This window comes from Lagopus leucura, unplaced genomic scaffold (assembly GCF_019238085.1).
Source record: "Lagopus leucura isolate 7727_CA_CO unplaced genomic scaffold, USGS_WTPT01 Super-Scaffold_100159, whole genome shotgun sequence".
NCBI classification, from domain to species: domain Eukaryota; kingdom Metazoa; phylum Chordata; class Aves; order Galliformes; family Phasianidae; genus Lagopus; species Lagopus leucura.
The window spans coordinates 27,044,081-27,071,082 of NW_024962335.1; the positions used below are offsets into that span (position 1 = coordinate 27,044,081).

Genomic DNA, 27,002 nt, shown 5'->3' on the forward strand with positions numbered 1-27,002 from the left:
GAAGCTACCTGGCTATTTGCAGCCTTAATTTCAGTAGGGTAGTTCTTGGAGTATCCTTCATCTTCTCCCTTGCAAAAATCACTGGAGAAGCAGCCTTTTTATTGACAAAATATTGTATATGAATCTGAAAGCTGCTACATGTTTTGTTAATATACACAGTTTGCTGTTTCCAGTGCAGAGCTCTTTTACTAAACCATCCTTTTACTTTCTTGTCCTTGTGATTGTAGAATTCTACATTTTTTCCCTAAGATTTTTAGTCTTCTGCCTCACATCTTACTTCAAATCCATCTTGAAATTTGCAGGATGTTTAGCATTTCATTATACAGTATAAGGTGGATTAAGAGCTGATTTTTCTCGTAACAGCAAGCTAGTTTGTGATGGAAAGATAGAAATTTCAGTAAATTCTATCCAGTTGTTTGAGAACTTTTCAAAACTGTTATGTCATGGTAACCCCTGAAAGTGTGTTCCTTCAAAACTGAAGAAAACTGGAGGAGGAAAATAAACTTTTTACACAGGTAGATAGTGGTAGGACGGTTTAAACTCAAAGAGGGGAGATTTAGATTAGGGAGTGAATTTTTCACTGAAAGGGTGGTGAGGTGTTGGAACAGGTTGTCCAGAGAGGTTGTGATTGCCCTGTCCCAGGAGGTGTTCAAGCCCAGGTTGGATGGGGCTATGGGCAATCTGATCTAATGCCTGATTTAGTGGTTGACAGCTCTGTTTTTGGCATGGAGATTGAAACTGTATGATCTTTGAGGTAGGTCCTTTCCTATCCAAGCCATTCTATGATTCTATGGTTCTCTGAAAATCTGTGTAGGTATTCATCTTTAAGTGCATAGTTTTGATCAAGTTATTTCTCAGTACTCTTTTATTTCATTTTTTCCATGTGTGGGTGCTTTCCAAACTTCTACAAAGTATTATAAATCTTGGAAGAATGTTGTAAATCTGTCAATCAGTATATGCCACAGAAATGTTACGGGATCTTGAATAAGACGAGGGGAAAAAAAAAAAAGGATCCAAGCTCTCTAAGCAGCATGTGGTGTCATAATACTCTGTCACAGGAAATAACGAAAGATTTTCAGTAGTGGAGCAAAAAGAGTTTATTTCATTGTACTATAGCTTCAGAATTACTTATAGGACTATGAAAACTGTCTTATAATAGCAAATGTTAAACATAATTTCTTTGAAGGTGAGAAAAAATTGAGGACAATTTTTACATACAATATAAAAGATAGGAGGTTTAATCCTTTTGTGATTCAGTTGCATTGTTCCCAATTTCTATCCTTAGTAAACTTATCCTTTGTTTAACAAGGTCCTGTTTAAAAAATAAGGTGAGTAATTTTCTTTCGAGATGGACTGGAAATTGTGTGTGGGAACTGTCCTGTCACTGCTTGTGGGGTTTCCCTAGGTCTGAGGATCTTTCCTCCAGCAGAAAAATGGGACTTGGAAACCGAGAGGTGTTTATTGGCCAGTGACTGGGCAAGTAACAACAGGAGAAGAAAGGGGGTGTGGATTCTCTTGGTCTTCAGTCATCCTTTAAATCTTATGAGGAAAGTGGGAAGACAGATCTTAGGAAGCCACCTGTGTGTGTGTTAGCAATGTCACTTGAAAGCAAGTGGAACTACTGGAACTACTATGTAAAATTAAAATTCACATATAAACTCATCAGATTATTCTACCTAGACTCATTAAGTAGAACTCTAATCCTGTCATGATTTGTTTTAGAACTAGTAGATTTTCTATGGTTTATGTTTGAAATATAAAAGGAAAATATTCTAGTGCATGTCATAGTTCTTAATGAACCATTTCGAAAATATGTTTATTTTTCTGCTTGTAGCAAACTGAAAGAGTTACAGGTAGCAATGGATGTCAGTCTTAATCCTTTAGGAATTTCTATTTGCAGGAGTTTGTCTCCTCATAAGCATCTGTAATTCAGTAGAATGTATGGAACAAGTAAAAAAGTAACTTGCTCCTGACTTGCACACCAGTGCCTCGCTGAGTCCATTAGAGATTGCACACATAAGTACAGAGATCACTCTGAAAATAATGCATCGTATTTATTTCCATGGAAACAGTTAGAAAGAACACAATAGCACTATTTGGTAGAGCAAGTTCTCAGCAACAAAATGCAATTTTCCAACATAGTCACCACCATTAGCTATGCATTTTTTGCCAGTGATGAACAAGAGCCTTCGTGTCACGCTCATAAAAATCTGCACCAGCAGAAGTGATCCACTGTTTCACAGCTTCTGTGACAGTATCATTGCTAGGAAAATGTGGCTCACACAGTCCATTTTTCACTAGCCCCAACAGACAGAAGTCAGAAGGCACCAAATCCAGACTGTTCAGTGGGTGTGGTAGGACAGTCCAGCCAAGATTGGCAGTGTGCTTCATGGTCTTCAAACTGGTGTGGGGCCTGGTGTTATCATGTTGCAAGAGAAAGATTGTCTTCTTCTTTCCTGACTGAAAGTTTGAGCCTTGGGTTTAATCAGTTTCAGAGCTGACGGTTTGGTAAGGTTTCCAGGAAATCCAGAATGATCAACCCTTTCCTAACCTAGAAGACAGGGAACATCACTTTACCCACCAAGGACTATGTCTTGAACTTTTTCTTTGATGGGGAATTCCCATGTTGCCTCTCCATGGACTGCCCTTTTGACTCCAGCTAGCAGTGGTTACTGATTAATACTCTGATCTAGGAAATTGTCATCTTCAGCTTCGTATTGGTTCAAAACACATCACCTACCACCTCACTGTGCTCACATCCACTGTTTGGTCTCCATGAACATTCAGGAGGCGTTGATGAATGTCACTGGCTTGCATTTTTCCTGTATGGTAGAATTCAGTGTCACACCTTTGCTTCACACACATTTCCATTTCAGACAGTATTTTGTCAGACTGCCTCTCTGCTGTCATCTGTCACACAGCAACAAGGTGCCACAGGATATTGGTTGGAAGGTTCAACCTCTACTACATCCGCCTCTGACATTATGAGCCAATATGGTAAAATAGGAGGCGTTACTTTCAGAGCAGCCCTTGTATAGTTGTAAGCACGTGTGTTTTCAGTTAAAATAACTTTTCTTTAAAACCCTTGTTACTAGTGAGAATTGCATGTTGATTTAGAAAGAGTAAATGGCAGTACATACCTCTTCATTTATTCCTTCATTTTTTAATCTCTAGAAATAAGACTTCCTGCTGTTAATTCTTCCTGTGAAAAACTTATTCTCTAGATGTGATATCATGCAGAAAGTGCAAAGTGGATTTTATTATGTTGCATGCTTGAATTTTAAGATTAAGACTGATTGAGATCCACAACTAAAACTTCAGAACTAGAATTCCAAATTTGAAAAATTCCTAAATGCTTAGGAATTTTTACCTCACCTAAGGAAGTCTTTCTGTATATAAAACACATCATCTAACTTGTGCAAGGGGAAAATATCCATGTTTATTTCTAATGTCAGAACATGTAAAAAGAAAATGTGACTACTAGAATCAGTTCTTAGCAATTAGGCAAACTGTATTTTAATTATTCAACGGTACTTCAAGTGGCATCCACAATACACTTTCTGCAGCCATTTTCAAGGACCTTGAATGCATGGGAGTTGTTTGCTGCTCTGTCATCAAGCCTTGTTTGGCTTGCTGAAGATGTAGGCGTAGCCCCAGGATTCAGTGGAATCGAGTGATCGTTCTTCCAGCATCATAAAGGGATGGTGATCAGGAGAGAAACAGTAAGGTCCAGTGTTTTTAATTCTCTTTAAATATAAAAAGCTCTCAATTATATATCTGAGGTGCTGCGTTTTACCCCTCCAGTTCCTAAGCAACAGCTATTTTCAGATTGAGTGCGTCTGGTGTTGTCTACCTACTTCATGCTTCTGCGAGGTAATTCATCAGTGAAAGCTAGGCTTTTCACTATCTCGCCTGATTCCCTTTGTCATGGCACTATAAGGAGACAGATGCTTTAAAGAAACGGAGGAAGCTTGGGAAAAACCGGTCTGAACCCTGCAGCTTTCAAAACTTCTGTACGTCGGGGAGCTCTGCCGTCTACAGCCATGAAGCAGAGGAGTCAGAAATAAGATTCTCAGCACTGTTTCGGAAGAAGCCTTTTTCTTGAGTGTGAAAAGCCTCTAGAGCAGATTCAAAACCATGAGCCGGAAATCTCTGTACTTGCTGAAGCGTAGATGGGAGTCGATTCCCGCTACTGACCAGGTACTGTGTTCTGGTGAATCTATTGTGTCACTGTGCTCCCTTGCAATGCCACTGCAAACAGACCTGCAGTGATTTAGTTGTGGTGCTTAGGGTTGTCCAAATACAGTGAGATCCAGCTGATTTTTGCCTGTTGATTCCATGATGAATAGCACAAAAATGCAGGCAAAGCCAATTTTACGAGAGCATGTGCTTGTGAATGTGGAGGTGCCATTGCAGCTCATTAATGCAGGCTTAAGTAACCGACAGAATGTCCTGTTCCCAAATTAAATGTTTGTTTAAGGTTTAATTAAAAGGAAGGTGTGAATTGCAAGTATTTTAAACAAATCAGCTAAGGAATTGTGTAATCTACTCCTAGTGGTTTCTTGGTGCATATCTTTGTTGCATTTCTAATCTCACATATATGTCTGTATGTGTGTGTGAAATCCTTGGTTACAAGTGGATGTCATGCACTAGCAGAACCTCAGCTTTTCCAGCATCATCTCGGTTGATGCATCATTTCAAGTATGTTAACAAGGATTGGAATACAACAAATGTAAATGACACAGACCAGATGTAATGTAAAAACTGTGGGATGCTGTTTGGAGCAGGCATCATCACCATAGGTAAGCCTAATATATCATAAATGGGAGTAGGATTAGTACTTAACCTGCTCTTGCATCAAGTACTGTGGAGTTCTGTGGGTTGGTTTTTCTTTTTTTTTTTTCTTTTTTCTTTTTTCTTTTTCCTTTTTTTTTCATTAATTGGCATGTAAAGGCACTAAAAGAAATAATTCTAGGAATAATATCTAAAGGACAATGGAGGAAGTGGCTTATTACATGCCCCAAGCCAGCTTTTCTCTTCATAGAGCGGTTGACTATGAAGTGTGTCTTTGGATGCTGATACTGATGGGAAAGCAGCAATTTGGGAGAATTTTTTTCATTGGAAACAAAGATGGAAAGCAGAAACACTTCTCAGTTTTTCAGAAGGATTCTCTTGTGCTCATTTTGTTGAGAGAGGGCAAGGAGGGGAGGTTCCATGCCATGTTTTATAGGGCTGTAGATTTTGAAACCAAATTGAACTGCTGTGAACATCTGAAGATCTCTGGCATAGTAATAGTCAAAAAATATCATGCTGTCACCTCCTTCCTATGTTTTCTGTTTAAATAAGAATATGCCTTTTCTTATTTTAAAGGCTTCAGATGAATAATAATTTACCATATTCTCTCATAGGTTTTCCCATTTTGTTTAATATATACATAAATGTTTCACGTGTGACTTCGCCTAATTTAAATCTGTAACCATATCAATTTGCTACAGCTTTGAATGATAAAAATAAAAGAAGCTCTGTTTCAGAAACTATTTATTTATTTATTTTTGCTGAACAGATACCTAGGTTACTCTTCTGATTCCTAGCAATCATTTAACCTAGCTGAAATACTAAGTTTCAAAGGAATCAGATTTTCTGCTAACTGAAAATATTGATCCAGCTCAGTCAGGCATTCATAAATGTCCTGGTAAAAGAAGGGAAAATAAATGCAGTATTATGAATGTCTCATTTGTCATTTCTGTTAGGAAGACATAGGGATATAGTGTACTTTCAGAGGAAAGCTGCCTCTTGACTTCCTTCTTCCTCTGACATCAATGCAGATCCTTGGTTTATTATGATCAAATACTTTGCTATCAAGGGATGCCTGTTGTATTTTGATTGTTAATCACTTCATTTTTCCAGTGTTTCCTTTAAATCACTCCAATTCTGTTAGGTATGAAGTATCTGGAAGAAATAGATGATCCTTATGTAGGTGTGAGGTGTGTACTTGACTTTGCTGAGCTGCGTATCCTTTTCATCACAAGCCCCTGAATGTCTCTGGATGGGTTTAAAAGAGAAGAGAAAATTTTCCTGGCCCATCTACCACTTGGGGAAAAGCAAGATTCAGTAAGTGAAACATGTAGATGGAGCTGACCTCTACTCTGACCTGGTGAGGCCACATTTAGTGTAGCACGTCCAGTTCTGGGCTCCCCAGTTCAAAAAGACAGGGATCTCCTGGAAGGAGTCCAGCAGAAGGTGACAAAGGTGATTAAGGCCTGGAGCATCTCCTGTATAGGGAAGGCTGAGTAACCTGGGTCTGTTCAACCTCAGGAAAAGAAGACTGAGAGGAGATCTGATAAATGTTTATAAATATCTTCAGTAAAGTGGAAGGCAAATAGATGCAACCAGGTTCTTCTTAGTGGTGTGTAGTGGTAGGACAAGGAGCAGTGGCCTAAAATGCGAACTAAAATGGGAAGTGCCATACAAGCATGCAGAAGCACATCTTTATGGTAAGGGTGATGGAGCACTGAAACAGGGCACACAGAGAGGTTGTGGAGTCTTCTTCTATGGAGATACTCAGTACCCATCTGGACACCTAACTGAGCAACCCTTTGCAGGGTATCTGCTTTAGCAGGGGTGTTGGACTTTGGTGATCTCTTGAGGTCCCTTCTGACCCCTGTGATTCTGTGATTCTTTGTGACTGGGAACTGAACTTATAAGGATTTTTTGGAGGTACACTAAGGGAGAAAAATGGTGTTCAGCTTCAGTCCCATAGAGATTTTTGGCTGCTGAACCGCTGTGCTGAGCAGCACAGGTGGATTGAGACTTCTGCATATCAGGAGCGTTTCCTTGTTCGACCACACCTTGCAGAAAGATGCACTCACTGTGTACGATCACCACCACAAGGAAACAGGCAAATCCTTCAGCTGGCTGATGGTGCTAAATAGTTATTATGCAAAATAATAGTGCTACCTTCTGGTGCCAATTTGTTACTCAGCTCTTAAAAGGATGTGCTAGCTTACTATGGTCCACAATAACCTTGAGTAAATAACATTATAGTTTGTTAGGTAAGCAGTCAGTAACATTGTAGGTTATTTCTCTATTCACATAATATGAAATATATTTATGTTAGTGAATGACAAAAACCCTCCAAACTGATTTACCTTTATTTTCATTCTTTTTATTATTATTACAAAATTATAACAATGTTAACATACACACAGAAAAATAAACAAAGAAATAAATAACCCCCCAGCATCCTAAAGGAAGGAAATAAAGCCGTAACTTCTCATTGAAGCTTGGTACTCTATTTGAACGTATCATATAACCTAAAAACGCAATCCAGAGATTTTTATTCCTCATCCTACAAACTTTCCATCAAATTGAATGACACTCATTTAGGAAAGACAAAAGTGAGCAGGTTGCAAATGGGGGTAGAGAGAAAACACGAGTAGTTACAATGGATATAAACAGTACTTTTTTGGAGGGGCATGGCAGTGTTACATAATTTCATTTTTAATTTGAGGTTCATCATGAAAGCTCACAGACTCATAACAGAAGTCTCCATGGTTTCCAGGGGCTGCATACTAAGCAATTTCTTTCTAGACATTTGTTTACTTTTTATGTATATGAGAGAGTGAGGAAGGTGGGTTTGAGTTTGAACCCTGAATTAAAGTTTTATGATTTCAGTTGATGAGGAAAGTCTTACCTAGTTAAATATTTTTATGTGTGGGAGAGCCTGATCCAGTGGGCGTTTTGCATGGGTGGATGTAAGCAATATGGTGATGAATTATATACTAATGTTTTAAAAAACTCTAGTATCTCATAGTGCTTGAATCTTGATTATCTGTATATCTCTCAATAATTTCAGAAGGAGCTGGGTTTTCTTAGATTTGAGGGAAGAATATAGTAATCTGTTTTTCTTTTTTTCTTTGCACATCCAACAGTTAGGATTGCCTGACCATCTCTGCATTGGAAAATAGTTTATAAGGCTGCTAAGCTTCAAGGTTTAGTATGGTTTTGAGGGGAAGATCTTTCAGTGTTGTTTTTATTTAGTGTATATGTCTGAAGATCTTTTTTTTTGGACTGATTGTATTTTTTTCTCCCTGCAGCTACAGCTGAGAATGAGTTCACTGAACAGATATGCATTTCAAATGCTGTGGTAACCAGATGAGCCAAAGGTGATGAGGTGTTAAATTCTTACTGTAAGGATGTTGAGTATTTCCTCCTGCCTAAAATTCCCCATAGACTTCATGAACCATACTGTTTGAGTATAAGTTAGTTTTGCTACATATCCTAAGACAGAAAAAATCTTCACACATTAGCCTATGATACAACATTTAAATGAGATTGTCTGTATTTATTTGAATTTAAAAATAGGAATAGGATTTAGAAGCCCAATAATTTATACACAGGTGTGTAGATACTGAGTTCAAAGGGATGTATAGTGCAGGTAAACAAATATATCAGTAGTATTTCTTCAGCTAGAAATGCATGCTCATAAAAGTATAAACAATGGTAACGCTTTCAGTACCTTTAAGTCATCAAACTATATTTTTATGGATGTGTGTAAATCCAGAGAAGTGATGCCACTTACCTGCCAGTGGTTTACAGCATAGCTATGCCTAGGGTAGTTTACATTTAACTTCTGCATCCCGCTCCTTACCGCTAGTCCAACAGACAGAAGAAAATCCCATAGCCTGTAACCCATGCAAAGTGCTAAACAGCAAATAAATGGGTGACTTGAGTAATAGTGGAAATTACAAATGCAGGGATTTTTTAGGGTTTGATATGAGGTTACATTATATTTTCACTCTGTTTATGTATGATTTTATTCTGCTGGATTAAAGCTCCCTTGAAGAAATGGAAGAATTTTACATTGTCAGGATTGAGACCTTCTTTCCAGGATTAATGGCCTTTCTTGCTTGTTGTATCTTGCCTTTTTGCTCTGAACAATCCTCACTTATAACCTTTACACATCCCTGAGGATGGATGCATCCTTTCTGATATCTTTCTGAGAATGCTGGAACTCCTGTGCTTTATTTTACTCTCAAAAGTTTTCTGTACTTGTTCCCAGCTGTACCCACAGCTTTGGCAGCAATGTGGCACTGCCAGATGTCTTTATTCTGAGCATTTTTCACTGGGAACTTTTGCTCCCTGTGCTTCTTAACCTTGATAAGGATGTTTCTGCAGGGGACAGCAGTGGCTGAAGTTGTCTCACAAACAGGCCCAGGACAGATCACTGTCCCTGTCTGTTGAAAGGTGCACCATCCTGTCATCTTTTGGACCAGGATTAAAACCTCAGTGCAGCAGGGATTCTTGGAACCTGGCTCCTTTCCATGCAGAAGTCATAAACTTCTATGTAGAAAAAGAGGTAAGCAGTTGATATGGGCAAGAAGGACATGGAGCTGTTGATGTGTGCTTTTGTAGGATTCCTTAGCTGAATATTTGCCTAAGGATGAACAGTAGAGCTGCAGTCAGCTGAAGTCAGTAATCTCTTTCTCCTTTCAAATACCTGTGGTCAGCAGGTTATGCTCAGTTATTCCTTTCCCACAAAACGTCTCCCAGAAGGGAAGGGCTGCATGAAATGCTTGGAGCCACTCTTACCATGGCAGCACCATCACAACATCATGCAGTCCTTGTAGGAGGTTTTAGTGACAACAGAACAGGTACATCCATCTGTATGCAGTGCAAGTCAGAATGGAGGTATCACTACATCATTCTATCATTGCATGTACTTAGAAGAAGTTCACATCAGCAGTCAATTTGATGGGCTGAAGGAGCATCAGCATGAATGACCAAGATCCAAGCTCCCATTGTATCTCTATCTTATTCGAATCCGTGCTCCTAGATTTTATAGCTTTTTCATTTATAGTTCATCCCTTCCCCATCTCCACATCAGAGAATACATTTTTGAAGCAGAGTTTCTGTGGGTATACATCACAACAGCGATTCTTATAATTAACCCTACCTGAAAACAGGTCAAAATTTACTTCCTGTTAAGAAAATTTTTGCAGTTTTCTGTTATTCATTGTTTACAAAGCCTTAAATTATCCTTTCATTCAGTAGATTTCCCAGTTCTAATGGCAGAGAAGAAATTTGTGGATTTCAGACTGTTATGAGAAAGAGGTCTTATGAGAGGGTTGTGAGTTGGTGGGAATGGAGCTGAGGCTGGGAAAGGATAATCACTTCTGCACAGAAGGCAAGGTGCTAAAAGCTGAGGCTGTGATGAGAAATAATCTGTAAAATACTACCTTGCTTTCCAATGCAGTAAATAAACAATATAATACAAAAGGCAACCTCAGAGAAATAAACTGCCTCAAATTGCACATCACTTCACTCAGAATTGAGGATTGGAGCCACAGGCACTAGTTATGGCTGTGGGACCATTTCTGTTTGGCCCCAGGCTTTCTACTCTGCTGCTGTATTTAACGTACAGAAGGTGAATGGGGTGGAAATGAGCTTGGCACCCAAGAGAGTACCCATGTATGCCCGCCACTGCTCAGCAGATGACTGGTGGTGATCGCAGATGTTCTGGAGGCAATCAGGCTTGCCAGAATGTACTTTAGGACTAGGAGCCAATGTTTCCGAAGTGCAACAGAGATGCCGTTCATTTCAGTAGGATCAGCTCCAGAAATATGCTAGTCATCTTGCATGCCTTTGGCCAAGCAAGAGCTGTGGGGAAGTCCTGGCACTGACCATCCTTCCATGCTGGCAAGTGGCAGTGAAAGGTCCAAAATGATTCAAAAGAACCTGAAGTGTGATGAAGTAATAGCATATTCTGTTGATGTAGAGCTGAAAGAGGCTGGGAAAACAAAAAATAAGACATGTCTGAGTAGCAGCTGAGACACAGATGAAGCAAGGGAACCTCCTATAACCTTCCATATCCATCATTTGTAGAGTGAAGAAAAACCCTTTAAAATGGCATCAACCACTCTCTGAATTATCTTCCCCAACAACTTCTCCATTCCAGTATGATTGGCAGTGGCATAACAGGAGTGGATTAGTAGCTTGATAATGACAACCTTCTTCTTAAAACTCAGTCACTTTGTCATGTCAATATTCTATGTAGCTAAGCAGCATCTAAATACAGATTTCTGCAAATACTGTCTATCTTTTTGAAAACCTTCCTCTGCCGTTAATACTCTCAGGTTGCAGAGCAAGTCCTAATGCTGTTGTGTCGGTACAGTTGTGTGGAGAAGAAACTTTCTGATGATACTCAATTTCAATTGAATATTTTATTTATTGGGTAAGCAAGAAAGGATGTTCCCAGTTTAGGAAGGCTGCAATTCGAAGGATTGTAGCCATGCTCCATTTTGCAAAATAAATCAAAATTGAGATGCAAATGACAGTCTGAAATGACATTCAAGTGAAATGATTCCTTGAAGCTTCACGTGAAGACAATAAACAATTGGGAGGCATGACATTTTATGTAGTATTTTTAAAAGCAGAGATAGTGGGAGGAGTTGATACGCTTCCTTCTTTTTCCCAAGCATTACCTTAGACTGGAGAGTGCTTATCTACTTCTGTGATGCAGATATAAGTTGATTTTGACAGTTGGATCTGGAGGATGAGATTGTGAACTGTCATCATTTGGAACAAAGGAACAGTATGTTTTCTCTTTGGGGTGATCGTATTCCTGAAATACTCATTTATCACCCTTCATTTCTCTCATAATCAGAGTGTATCTTTCCAGTCCAACAGTTTTCACTGTTTTATCTTTGTTTTCAGATACCTATTTTTTAAGCTATATAAGTTTTCTGACAACAGATTCTATTTCTTAGACTTCTGGCTTACAATTTTCAGCTCAAAAAAGAACAGTTAGGAGAGTCTGTCCCTGTATATTTTTCCTTTTTCACTTGCAAACTTATTCACTTGTAAACTGTAATAACAACAACAACAGCAAAAAACAATCTGATGCATCAGTTCAGATGCTGAAATATACTGGCATCTGATAGTGAGAGCTACTGGCTACATTAAGAGCCCATACAGAATCTGGGAGTCTTTCAGAGAGTTTAGCTGAAGTTAAAATTCTGAGCTTTAACACAAACTGAAGTCATCTTCAGGCTTTCAATTTGCATATTCTTCAAATTGCCAAAATTTGGGCGTGCTAATGCCAATCTCTGCAACAAAAAAATACACTGAGAAAGTTCTGAGCCCACACTGGTGCATCATTGCTAAAAAGATTAGCAATTAATAATGAGCAAAAAAATTGTCCCTTCGCCTTCTGGAAATAGCTATGCTGGATGAAATTTTCCAAACACAGGTTAAGTCTTGGCAAACATGGAAGTCTTCAGTGCAAATGCTGAAAGGTTGTTTGAAAAGTATAGAAAACTGATGACAGTATGTTAAGAAAGAAATTGATGACCAATGTAATAATGGGCAATAACAGTTAGCTTTCTTGTAATAATGTTATTTAAAAAGTAAAATTTTGTAGCACTTTATCTTCTGAAATGATGAATAAACTGATTTTCACCTCCTTTCAGCTATTAAAAGCTGAGAGTTGTGACACCAGGTGTCCTGTTTAGTTACAGTAGCATCTTAAATTTCACTTACTGTTGATGTTTGTCACCTTCCCAAGTGTTGAACACAGTCATAATTTTTTTGCTTTCCCGTTTTCAGAGATGAACCCAATTATGGAATGAGCATGGTTAATTTACTCAGTTTTTTCTGAGCATTAATTGAAGTCTAGTCTTCAGCCAGGCTACTTCCACTGGTATGTTAACAGTAACATTACTAGAGGATGTGGGTGGCTCTGACCTTCCTTGCAGTTTCACAGTGTAGCAGTCCTTTCTTGTTGGAAGATGTCTTCAATACTGAGAACAAAATGAACTCATTTTCCACTGCAAAATTGGTTTACAAGCATTTTTATATTATTCTTTTATTATTATTATTATTCTGTGCTTTGTTTTGGTACTGGGGAAGATATGTCTGCTGTAACTGCTGCTCTTTGGGAAAGTTACAAGGAATAAATAAGGGAAAGCATTTCCTATTGTTCCTTCCTTACAGAAACACATCCTGACTCTCTAGTAGCTCATTTTATGAGTTTCCCAGTAGAAAAGCTCACAGCTGATCAGCTATGTCCTCAACACCAGATGTTCTTTTTCTGCTTGACTTTAGTAAAGAGCTGTAATTTTGTTCTGTGTCTGATGGATCAGCGTTCAGAATTTCAAAATGAATTATTGGAGCAGCCTCCTGGGATTTTTGAATAAGCCAGAGCTGTAGTAAATCTTAAAGTCAAGTCATAAAAAAGAAAATTTCATGTTGGGTTGGATTTTACAGATCAAAGGTTCATTGTGTAATAGGTCTGCATTGCTCAATTTTCAATTCCTGAATAACCTTGAATGTTATAAGAGCAGTATGAATTCCTGCAGTCCATAAAGGAAGTCTGGAGATTATCAGACCTGAATCTAGAGTTCATAAATTTTGATTTATTGGACTTTATGCAGGACTAAAAAAGCTACTTGTTATGGTGAATAGGCAGTCCTCTAAAGAAAAGGTAGAGGCATCGGTTATTGTACTGTAAAAAAAAAAAGAAATATAAAAAAAAAGGTAAAAAAATAATCTGTTTGAAAAGATATCTTCATTAATGACCTGGGCGATGGACAAAGTGCAACTTCATCAAGCTTGCAGATGATACAGATCTGGGAGGGAGAAGTGTCTGATACACCAGTGTTGCACTGCCCATCAGGAGGAACTCAGCACACTGGAGAAATGGGCTGGTAGGAATTCATGAAGTTCAAAATAGGGAAATGCAAAATTCTCCCACATGCAGGGATAGGACTTACTGGTGGGGAGCAACTTGGCAAGGAAGGATCTTGGGATTCTGGAGGACACCATGGGGTGAGTAAAGGAAATGGAGCCAGTCTACTTTTCAGTAGAGCCCAGTGAGAAGAAAAAAGGTTGTGGACATAAACAGGAATTCCCATTTAAAAATAAGAAAGATCTCATTTACTGCCAAAGGAGTTAGACTCTCCAAGAAGTAGCTCAGAGTAGTTGTGGAGTCTCCATCCTTGGAGATATTAAAAACTCACCTAAGCTTGATTCAGAACAACCTGCTCTAACTGTCGCAACTTTGATCAAGGGAGTTGAACAGATTATCTTCAGAGGTCATTTCCCACCCTGAGCCCATCTGCTATTCTTTGTTCTGTGTAGCTGTGAAGATAGGTTTCACTCTATTTTGCCCCTAAATTGCAAGAACGGTTTTTTTTTCAGTAACTTAGGCAGTTCAAGGCTACGATGAGAAGCATTATTACTATCTGATGCTTGTCTCTGATAATATTCACATACTTACTGAATGCAGAACTGCCAAGAAGGTCTTAATGAAAGTAATGCTGCAGTGTACCGTTCTGTGACCTTTGCAGTTCTTAATTCATCAACTGATGTCCTTCCCATTTCTGGATAATCCTGGTAAAAGGGACAGAAGACTCTAAAGAGAGAGGATATGCTGTTAATAATCTTATCCTGCTTGTTGAATTGTGGAAATAGAAGGTGAACTGCAGACTTGTAATGACTTTTCCTCTCTACATCTCAGCCCCTGGAAGTAGCTGGAAGACACGTGGCAGTAGCAGATGTTTCCCTTTTCATTTTCCCTACATCTCCTCTCACACACACCGCACCACAAGAAAGCTGTAGATGGAGAAGCCAGAAAAATATCTTTCCAAGCAGTGCTGGGACTTTATTAAAAACTGGCTACCAAGGTAGTGATTTAAAGCATGTAATCCCTTCTCAGACTACATAGATAGTATTTTGGTAGAAACCCAGGTAAACTTTCTGTTTCCAGTAACTTTGCTGCTGAAGCACAAGAATCCAGTTCTCAAAAAATGAGCTCTAAAAATGAGGGAAAAAAATGTTAATACCATCTATTATTCTACTGGTATCTGGCAATTTGAAGTTTTCTTTCACGTGTAGTTTTGAAAGTCCTTATGCTTTTCTCACATACATGCCCTCAGCTTCTGAGTAAACCCCACACGTGGCATTTTCGGTTTTCACATGCAGGATAGAAAGACTTAAATCTTCAAAGTTAGGTGGCAGATGTGACAGGGATGTGGAATGAAAATGGGCTTTTTGCATGTCATATAATCACAAACCAGTTTTTATAGGTGTCTAAAAATAACTGTCTGTACATAGGGATTGTGTTTTAGGACTCCTGGGGGTTTTTATGTACTTGCTTCTTTTAAATTAACAGTTGGAGTTCAGAGAACAATCTGCAGATAATTATTTCATATTAAGCTATTCATTAAGATGTAGTGAATAGAAGGGGGAAGTAGCTGACAAATGAAGTTTTGGCAGTATTTTCTATTCCTTACAACTCTGTGGGAAGTGAAAGTGATCAATATCAGAAGCCCATGATTAACATCTCAGGGGATCGAGGTTTCTCTTGAGAAAGGGCTCTCTCAGAGTGTGGGTTGTTACTGGGATTTTGATGTGGTTGCATTCTCATCACAGAAACAGGTTCTGGACAAAATTACACTGTAGATTTTGACTCCTGTCCAGATAGGAGTTGTTAGAAAATATGATTGTCCAAGTGGTTTCTGTGTGTAGCTCCTGCCTCCTGTCTTATAAAGAGACCAGCTTTCTTGTTTGTGCTGGTATTAATGTCAGCATGAGTGCAGCTTGATGTTGGTGGAGGACCAGCACAAGGCACAGGTTCTCTTTCATCAAAGCGTATGGTGCAGTCAGTTGTGATGACCCCCCCCAGCATGCTTAGGGTATAGTAGGGCCTGCTTTACAGTGCAGTATTTTTATTTATTTATTTATTTATTTATTACTGAAGAGCAAAAAGAGCATGCAAGAGAAGGTAAAGTGGAAACTGAAATGGAAATGCCTTAAGAGAGTTTGTGAATCAGTGAGGTGCATTATGTGGTCCTGTACCAGACACATTTTTCAGAGTAAATCTCATAATCTCTTGGCATAGGGTATCCCATTGGCTTTGGGACTGCAAAGGCAGCACCTTTCTTTCAGGACTGTGATGCTCCTTCCCCACTCCCCCAGTACTGAGTCTTAGAGGTGGGAAGGAGAAACTGGAAAAGTTGTGCAACTGGTTGATGGATTCCTGAGATGCTCAAGGTCCTAGGGATGTGCTATTTTTGTTCCTGCAGGCATTTTAAAAAATGTGCTTCCAACATTTTGTTTTGGAATTATTGCTGGAGTTCTGAAGTCCAGGAATTTTTAGCAAGTCCTCACCATGGGAGCAGAAAGAAACAAATCCAAGATATTTTAATATGGCACACATAGTTCTGCTGTTGCCAAAGGGAAGTGCTCTACTTAAATGTCAAGACAATGTTAGCAACAACTGACTTGAGAGAAATAATTTGGTGATTCCAGTTCAGTTAGTAATGGTCAGCTGTCTTTCACAGAAAACTCTACCACAGTCTTTCAGTGCTTGCAAGGTCTTCCATTGCTGTGTAATGGTTATGTAAACTGCGCTCTGCATGTTCCCTCAAGCTGGGTTTTTCAGAGTCCTTATAGTAGGGTAGGTGAACCTTCCTTTCCTAGCATCTCTCTTGTGTGTTCCAGAGAGAACCACTGGACGTAACAATCACATAAAGGCACAGCACAGTTTTGGGATCAGAAGGTTCACTTTCTGTTCTCTTTAATTAGACATTGAGTTACTTGATCTCAGTTGCCTTTGCAAGGGAAATAGGCTGTATTATTTTAATTGGCATAGTTCTTCCCACTGTGGTACTTCTCATGTGGAGTACTTTTCTCTTTTTCCTCTCACTTGCCTGATTTGGCATTCAGTTTTGGGCACCTGAATATGGAAAGGACACTGAGGTGCTGGAGCAGGTCCAGAGAAGGGCAACAAGGCTTGTGAAAGGCTTGGAGAATATGCCCAGAGACTGAAGGAACTGGAGAAGAGAAGGCTGAGAGGAGATCTTATTGCTCTCTCCAAATACCCGAAAGGTGATTGCAGTGAGAGTGGGATTGGTCCCTTTTCACTGGTGACAGGACGAGGGGAAATGGCCTCAAGTTGCATCAGGGGAGGTTTAGGTCAAATATCAGGAAAAACTCCACAGAAAGGGTTGTGAAGCACTGGAATAGGCTACCCAGGGAGGTGGTTGAGTCACCATCCCTGTGTGTGTTTAAAAACTGTTTGGATGTGGTGCTGAGGGACATGATTTAGCAGAGGGTTGTTAGGGTAGTATGGTTAGGTTGTGGTTGGACTTGATGATCTTGAATGTCTTTTCCAACCTGAGCAATTATAGGATTCTATGATTCCCTTCTGGTATGACCTTAACTAATTAGAATCTATTCTACTCATGTCCCTTGTCACATTTCAGTAACACTGTTGTTTTTGTAAAGTCTTTTTTGCTATTATAATGCGATTAGAATTTAACATAGTCTTTTCTGTAAATTTCTCACAGTACCGTGAAATTTCATATACATATTGTTCCCAAGTCCGTCTTAGAAGTGTTTAGTTCAGTAATACACAACTGTCATTTTTCCAGATGCTACTTATTGGACCCTAGCCTGTTTTCCCATTCATCTGTAATGCCTACTCAGTTCTCTATGAAAATTACGTTATTGGCATCCTAGACAGATGTTTTCATCTGACTGTTGTATATGTAAGCACTTCGAAGCTTTTCTTCAGCTCCACGTTTCGTGGTCTTCTTCAATGCTTACTGTATTACAGTCTCTAACTCTTTTTTTCCTTCTTTCTTCAAAAAAGCTCTAAAACCTCTTAATGTTACTTTCGTTTTGCCAGAAGCCAATTATTATTAGGAGACCAGACAGAGATGCTTCCTACTAGTACCCTTCCAAATTTATCACTGATCTCCTTTATATCGTCTTTGGTTCCGCATAGGCCTTTGAATCCAACTGGGGTTGTCTTATCTTTGCCAACCTTTCTTTCCTTATGTAACATTTCTAATGTGGAGCTTTTCTCACCCAGAAAATGAAGTCTAGGTTCTCAGCATTTAAACCTTAATGCCTGAAAGATCCATTGCTTTGATATTTAAACGTGCCCTTTTCAGCTAAGGATAAATCTTCAAATGATTCTTGTAACTCCTGTCTATCAGCTACTGCTTTTAATAGTTTGATTTGCTTTCACCAGAACTTTTCAGCTTTCATCCTGTGTCTAGACTTCATTCTTTCACTAGGGCAAATGACTATATCATAACCTAGTGAGTCTGTCTAAAACAGGAAAACAAAAGGTGACTCAAATTTCTTTATAACTTCATTTTGTTTCTGCAGACCTTTAGTTTGTTTTTCTTTTTCCTATTCAGAATGTTTTTTTCATTTCATTTTTTCATTTTTCATTTGTTACTATTCCATTTCATAAACCAAATGCTATGGCATTTATTGAACTACAGCGCTGGTTACCTTACATGAGAATATTGATAGTTTACAGACTAAAAATTATCCATCACAGGATTGCTGAATTTACTTAGATGACAAAATGCCCTTCTCTGTAACAGTTCTTTCACAAAAAACATCGTAACAGATGATGTGACCACGTTTTCACAGTTTTCTGCAATTTTTTTTGGCTTGCCACTGAGAGAACAAAGTGAATTTGGCATTGCTCTTTCAGTTTATAAAAATACATTCTTTGTCTTTTAAGTAATTTAACTTTATTTTATTTACCTTCTTTCTGTTAAAAAGTCAGCACTCAGCGAATGTTTTTAATTTAATTTAATTTTAGTACAATTCATTAACAAGGATGAATAATTTGGCATTACTAGGGAAATAAACAGGATTAGGTGATGAAATCTCTGGAATTCCAAGGTAGGGTTGCCACTGTGTTTAGGGGGATGGAATAGGCTGCCGTGTGTATAGTGAGCTCTGGATGCCTTAGCAGGGTGTAACCTGGTTTCTAAATTCCGGGCAGCCAGAAATATTGCTCAGTGAGAATTGCCATCCAGGTGATGCCTTAATTTGTTATGTCTGTGTGAGGATATTATATTAACGTCAAAGAAGATTTTTGCATAAGTGCAAGAAAATGACTCACTCCCTTCTCTCTTTTTTTGGCCAGCATCTGGAATATGGTCAGTATCATTGCATCCAAATTTCTTGTGTGCACTGAGTATGCCACAGGGTGAGGCTGTTGTGGGGACAGCAACCCACTTTGTGAATTTCTGCTGCCATTAGGATGCCAAAGCACTTACTGTGTATTCAAGTTCCAAAACAAAACTTGGCAGAAATCTCTCCTATGCTATGTCAGTGAATCCATCTCTTCAGCAGCTATTGCTTTCTGAGCTCAGTCATTGTCAGAAGACTTCTCAATTATTCAAGACCAATATAGATGTGAGTGGGTGTATTGCGAGAACTTGACATCACCATTTGCATCATGTTGTCCACTTCATGACTCTGTGGTTTAAATTTTGAGGCCACATTCAAAACTCTGCCTGTTTTCTCCTGTGCTAGCTTTCCTGCTGCAAGAGAAGATTTTTCCCATGCTCCATGTCTGATAAGTATAAAAGGAAGAAATAGGAAGCAATTGGCAGTATTTTGAGTTAGTGAGCAAGGGGAATTCTTCTGGTGCTGCCTCCTGCTAGCAGGAGTGCTACATAATCCTTTCATACCCATAATCCAAGTTCTATCTTACTGTTGCTTCATTTTTTCACCCTCCACAGTCTTCATTTCCTACCTACAATTGTGTGCATCCCATTTGTTATAGTCCAACATTACCCTGTAGCATAAACAAGCCCCCTCTCTGTAATATTTTAAAGAGCAATCATATCCCCCTCTCAGCCATCACTCTGCCACTTTCAGTAGAGTTTGCTTTTTCTAATCTACCCACAGGATATTTTTTTCCTTCTTCCAAAGGTTCTTTTCTTCATTTGTTGCAGTTAGATGGAATTCAATTTTCTTCATAAATCAGATATAAATTATAGTCCACGTAGGTATGTTTTTAGGGGAAAGAACGTAAGTCAAGTATAAATCTATATTTTTACCTTCTTGTTCAACTTCAGAGAATAATGCTTTTCCTCTATGCAGTATTCTGAAAGTATTTTGGTCTTTGTACAATGGCTTGAAACTTCCCTGTGCGTAGTGAAAATGCCTTTTCTGAATTATCTGAATATTATGTTTTGTTGTTGCAACTCCTTTACATCAATGCCTTGTATGAATGTTCTTGAACTGAATTGTGAACTGGCCATCTAAAGTAGAGAATCTTTGAGTCTGGTTCATTGCTTTTACTGGTAGTCCCCAGGAATACAAAGTTTAACTGCATTACTGATTTTTTTTTCTCCATTTCTGTGGTTCAACCATTCATTCAGCTTTCTTCTGTTATGGTGTCCCAGTTATCTGTATTGGTAGCAGTGTCTTCCAGAGCTGTCAAATGCACATGTCACTTGCTGACTCTTCTTATTGTGAAGCGTCACTGAAAATATTATTAATTGAAGTCTTTCCCAAGACTTGCCTAGAAGAAACTAGAAAAATAATCTCCACGGTCTATATTAACTCCTTCTCATAGCCAGTTACTCAGAACTGTAACCAATTTCTTCAACAACATCCAGAGCAATAGGTTTCCGTCTGATGTAGCTAACAGAAGCAACAGAACTGTGAAGAACAGCTGTGTGTGGTAGCAGAGAGGTACCTTGCCAGGGGACTCAGACACTGAGTCTATCTGCTATCAACAGGTCTGTAGTGATAGGAGAGGATGTCATTCAACTGCATACAGATCAAGTTCTTCAGGGATGAATAATAGAAATTCATGGTCTAATCTAGCAAGTTAATGTGCTGTATGAGTTCTCTATGGTGTGTAAAAAGCAAGGCAGAAGTTTTGCAAAGTGTAATTGGTGGGCCTAAGTGATACAATTCTTGGAAACTCAGAAAACTGGACCTCTTAAATTATGCCTCACATATGTATATATGGCTGCTAATTAGCAAACAGAAAAGGGATATAAAGTTGGCAAAACTCCAAAAGTCAGAAGTATTGCGCTTGCTACATTCACATTTTGTAATTTGATTCAGGAGAAAAAGGGAGTTGGAGTAAGTTGCCAGTCATCTGTCTTTGTTCCCCTGGTTAGCTTTGCCATCCCTGTACGTGATGCTTGGGAACAGTTAAAGAGGAGTCTAGTCCTTACTTAAACACAATTAAGAATTGCATTTTATTGTTATATTTTTCTTACTACAACTTCACTGCTAGATCTGTAATAAGGAATTTATCTTGTTGCATTGCTAAGGTGTAATTTTTTTTTTTTTTCTGTCTAGTGCTCAACACTGAATGCCAATAACTGAGAAATTGGAAACTTTTAATTTTCAGTTGTTGAATGGCACAAATCATGACTGCAGACAAATAATTGTGGCGTAACCCAAAACAAGTTTGGGAACCTTTCTCAGTGTTCCCAACAAGCTGCATGAGCTGTTTGGAGAGATAGTGTTGTCAATGCAAAGTTCTCCTGGCAGGCATTACCAAAGAAAGGCATTCCTGGCAGTAGCTCAGAAAGAAAGCGACAGCACTCAATACTTGTGATGTTGGATGACTTTATACTGTGCAACCCATAGCATATTTTTAATGTGCCTAAGAAAGAGTGTTTGATGCCATCCCTTTTTCATACGTAGGGTTACCAGATACTGTGACAAATATGGCAGTTCAGTGCTCTTTTTTTTTTTTTTTTTGGCCTTCCCTGTCAAATTGGAGTTTCTTCAGATTTGCAGTTTTTGTGAATAATGTTTAAATAATAAGCTTTCCATAGGTATATAGATAGATCATACATGTAGCATGTAGGAGGACTGTGAATGTGCCCTGCATTTAAAAAGCTATCTTATATAATGCAAAAAAATATTTTGAAATACGAGTAAATGTGTCTTGTATTTTCTGCAGAAACGTTATTTCTGTTGTTTATTATTTGGATCTGATATACCAGACAGATCTGCTCTGGAGAATCAATTACAGCTTTGGTGAATGTTCTGCTGGGCTGTTTGGTTCCAGGCCTGGGCAGGGAGAAAGCAGAAGCAGTGCCTCTGCAGACCCTGTACTTTCAGATCTGGAAATTACTTCCTGGCCATGAAATCTGCAGTGCACACATGTCCACAGCAGGAGGGTTGGAACTTGATGAACCAGATGATCTTTAAGGCCACTTCCAACCCAAGCCATTCTGTGATTCCATTTTGTGATTCTGTGATTTTAAGACAAGTTCTTACTTGCTGTTTGCTCCCTGATTATAATACAATTGAGAAGTGTTACAGAAGTTGAGTTTTCAAAACTAATTTTGGCTACAACAGCCTTGAAATGGGTCTGCAGCTCCAGGTCTTCTGGCTCTCCAGCTGGTCACGTGAAAGTCATTTCTTATTGTTGGAAGTTTTCTGAGAAGTAGTGATTTTTACTTTTTTTTAACAGTGTTTCAATTTCTGTTGATTGAACTCAGCAGTAACTATCATTTTATTACCTGTTAGAAAGAAAGGCAGAAAGTACTAATCCTAGGAAAAAATGGCTTGTTTCCTTTTGGAGCATGGAGTGAGTACAGATGAAGAGTAGCTAGGCAGTGCTCCTAGTGTAAATGTAATCATTTAGGATTAGATGACTTGCAAATACAGCTTAACCTAAATGGGCTGCTCTACAGGTAGAAAATCTAATTAAGCCTAATTAGTCAGTAATTTATGTTTCCCATAACATATACACCCCAGTTCCCTGATGCCTGACATTACTGTAACCACTGGGAACCAGCTGGATAGCAGAGGGTTGAAGCAGCTGGGCAGGCTGGTCCTTGTGGCAAGTCCTTTTCTCTCTGCTTTGGTAGTCCCACCAACGCATCAAAGCTCATGGCGACGCAAAGGAGTCTTGAAAGAATTGGAATATCTTTGACTTTGTTGTGCTTTTAGACTGAGTTGAAAGCAACCAAAAGGTTTCAGCTGTTTCAGGAGAGAGCTGTTGAGGAACAGTCAGGAAGACATCCACATTGCCTTTACTTTGGTCAAATACTGCCCTTGAATAAAAAGTGAGGGTATTTTGTATCCGTTAGATAAATAAATGATGAGATTTCCAGCAAAGAATATTTTGTTGTGACTACAGCATTTCTTAAACTCTGTAGGTAATTTTTTTGCAATGTGTTGGAGTTTGTTGACATACAGAGGAGCATATAATACTTCCAGAAATGCTCATTAATCATGGATTAGCACGTATCTGTAATTGTTGTCCTGATTACTTCCCTGATTGAGTGTAAAGTGAATAATATTCTTGGTAGCATCTGTGTAAAATGCATATATTAGAGAATGGGGTCGTAGGTCTTTCAGAACAAGTTTTACAGTTGCCATCAGGAGAACAGTTGAAAGAACACATTTTTTCTTTGATACAGACACATCATTAATTGGTGCCACAGCAGATACAAATTTCCTTTGACTGTCCCACTGAAATTAGATCACCTTCCCTCCCTATGTCATCTGATAAAATTAATGCAATTACATTAACATTAAAAGAACAAAAGGAACATGTGACCACAGCAAGGGGGCACACTGACAAAACAGATTTCAAAGCAGATACCATCTTTTGTGCAGCCTACATGGTGCTGGCCTCCTTGTGAGCCCAGACTTACTATTCATTCGTAAGACAAAGTATAAATTTTCATAATTAAACTGGAAATAGGAGTGAATTTTTTTGATGTTTTCCAGGAGAGATTTTGGTCTGACAGAATTTTTGTTGCTTAAACTGATGTCCTCATTCTGGGATGGGTTGTTTTTGAGGGGGCAATGAAGAGCATTGGAAGGGTTACCTACGTGGAATTGATGCAGAACAGAAGACTGTTCTTCTATCTCAGTTTTTATCTCTCTCATATCTAATTTGCTTAGGCTACCTTGAAATAGCAGTGCCCATTCACTACTTGAATTTTTGTTTGTGTGTCTTTGTTTGTTTGTTTGTTTAAAAAGCTTTTGAACAGTATAAAACTTCATGGTAAAATGCACTAAAGGGTATAGGGAAGAAGATGAAACAGAAAGTCTTTGATTGAAGGCTGACCCACAAGCAATTGTAAGAAGAAGGTGTTATATTCTAGTCTGGTGTGTTTTCTTCCCTACCTCATTGAAGTCAATGTTTTGGCTGCACAGTGATGTGTGGATAGAAGGAAAATTATCTTTGGTATTGGGAATTTCTTGAACAGTGTTCCTGTATGAGCCCCTGAGGAGCTGGGCTGGCAGGGAATTGAGAGAAGGGGGCCATGTGTCATGTGAACCTCCCTCAGGGTCTGGTTCGGAACATTATAGGGACTACATCCTCATGCTGATTGACATCAACACCTTTGTTCCCATTTCAGATCAAAATGCTTGGCATTTATATGCTAAGGAGAGGATCTGATACTCCACATACCTGGTGTAGGAAGTAACAGTGGATGGGTTGTTGTTCTTGGTCTCCTGCACTGTCACCTGCTGCCCCAGCAGTAACCATGCAACTCATGTTGGAGGAGATGGCTCCTTGAGAAGTGCCCCCTATCCTACTGGTCTGCTCCCTCCTTCTGCACTCTCCTGCAGACACAAAGAAATGAGCTCAGCAGGGGAACCAGCTTTAAACTTGCCCATAAGCTATTAACAGTGCTGTCTTCAGAGCTGGCTGCTGTTTATCACCAATAAAGCTGAGTGGGCCAAGAAGAAAGCTGCCATTAACTTCTCAGTCTTAGATGATGTAGCAAAGATGTCAGGAAAATCGTTCAAGGATCAGCTAACTGACTGGAGGTACTGAGGGTGTAGCAACTAGAAATGGTATGAGATTGTGTTGTGACACTTTTTGGAAAGTGTCTGTTTTGTATGTCACTTTGCTAATCAAGTTTTAGGTTAATGAGACTCTAAAGACTTAATCATTTCTTCAGCACACACAAATGCTTCCCTTGTATTTAAGTCTTTGCTGTAACGTATCTTCCATAGCACAAAGTAATTTTTCTGATATTGTTTGAATGTATTTTTCTTTGCATTATTTCAGAGAGGGAGATATCCCAAAAAGCACGTGTGTGTTTGCCTGCGTATGAGTCAGTGAATGAATGCATGTTTTATTCGCCTAGCTGTTTTCAACCAGGCACTGCTGCGACACTCAGCAGGCATGACTCAGGTGGATCTGCGCAACTGCTGAAGCGCTCTGGTTTTTAGCACGGAACCGCTGGCCCCATCTGACTACCCTCCTGTTTGAAGTTACTGTGTAGCCTGTTCTTAAAAGTATTTACGGTATTTGTGGAGATCTTCCCCCCCACACACACACACCACTCTCCCAAAAACGGATGAAGAGAGAGTTAGTAAGGAAGAGGTAATGCTGAAACAGGGAGCACTGTGTTGCAGGGGAGCCTAGATAGGAATGGGAGTGAAAAAAGAATGACGATGTCTCCTCAGCTCGTCTTCCTGCCAACTCGAAATTCATCTGCATGGGATAATCCATGCCACTCTCTGGTGAATCAGCAGCAGAAGTGAAAATTCTAGCTTGGGAGATGTCATCCACCCCCTTATTCTCTTAGCTTGAATTTAAGTATTTTGAAGGTTAATTCACTTACACTCACACGCTGACTTTTAACAGGAAAACTGAGTCTGTGGGCTTCAGTGTAAATTATTAGAATGCCAAATAACTGAGGTTAAATTTTTGAATGGTTGTTTATGCCAACAGTTTATAAGAGTGGAGGAAATAAACCTTTTTTGAACAGCTTTCCTAACAGAAAGTGTGACTTAAGCCAACAGAAATGTGCAAATACATAGCTCGGTGCCAAAACTGCCATACATGAACTAGATTTATTGTACACCAAGCAGAAAGAAATTCAAACATTCACTCCAACCCTCATTCTGTGCTGAGATTTGAGTATGGGGGGTGTCTAGAAGATAAACTCGTGGGGAAATTAAATTTTGGAAGAACCCCCCCCACACATGACATTTTTTGCCATCAGGCTCATGTGATCTGCTGTCATTACAGTGTGGATGAACTTCCCAAAGGTCAACGTCGCAACTCTGTACAGTGTCACAACTACAGTGTGTCGAGTTCATAACAAAATAAACCTCCCACCGGAAATAACTTCTCTTTGAAGCTCCAAAACTTGCTCTAGTCTCAACTTTATAAAAAGCAGTGTCATATATCAAATACACTGGAAAGTTATTTCAAGCTACTTTTCTATGATAAAGCACTATGTTTTGGCCAGTGCTGCAAGTGCAGATGTATTCTTTGCACTCCAGGCTTTGCCAGTGCATTATTTTATTTATGGCTTGCTTCCTTCCGTTTTAATTTTTAGTAAGTGTTGGTAAAATTTGTCACATTGCTCCATGCTAAAGACTTTAACACATTGGTAAGTAAATTTAAAGCTCTTTGACATGAAATATATTCTGGATTGACTCACATGGCAGAGAACACAGGGGTTAGCAAAAAAGGCAAGCTCACAAATGTGATTTAGCTACCCGTTTTCAGAAATAATTTTGTCTTATTAATGGGAAAGTTAAAAAAGCAGTGGTGACAGAGCTCAGCTACAAATATAACATTGCTGTTGCAGTCTAAGCTCACAGACTTCCAGCTCACGCTTGTAGTAGCTCTGGTTTGGTGAGGTCCTTGAATGTAAGCACAGTTATAGCTTGAAATCTGCACATGACCCTCTCTGTGATGTCTCACTGACCTTGAAATCCTTTCTTTGTGATGATAGTGAAAATGGAACTGAAGTTAGGTGTTAGTTACTACTGTCAGTAATCAAACTGGAAGCATGTTCCTTTGAAAAAATTGCAGTTATATATATATATATATATATCTGTGAACGTACCTGTGCTTAGGTTTCTGAAGGCTGACAAGGAGGTGTCAAAGGACTTTAAGCGTGAGAACCAAGTTTGGTAATATCATTATGAATAAATTTAGTAATTACAGTAAACACCTCCTTTAAAGAAACACGTGGGCATTATGTCAGTAATGTAACTAAATTATTTCCACTGTTTTACTGTTATTTATCCTAATGTAGAGATTTCATCTGGAGGCTTTGTCATTTTTTTCTTCCTAGGATAGTAAGATTTTAACACATTTGGTCTGCTGGAAAATCTGGTTAACTTGTTTGCTAATGGCCTTTAAAAACGCAAGCATAGCACTTGAACTGTATATCATTGTTCCTGTCTGTGATTTATAGTGGTGAGTTGTGTCA

General features: G+C 38.9%; 1 protein-coding gene across 2 annotated transcripts in view; it reads left to right on the plus strand.

The window, feature by feature from the left end:
• PDE3A (phosphodiesterase 3A) overlaps positions 1-27,002 on the plus strand; it is a 244,433-nt gene that overhangs the window by 153,094 nt on the left and 64,337 nt on the right. The window lies entirely within an intron of this gene.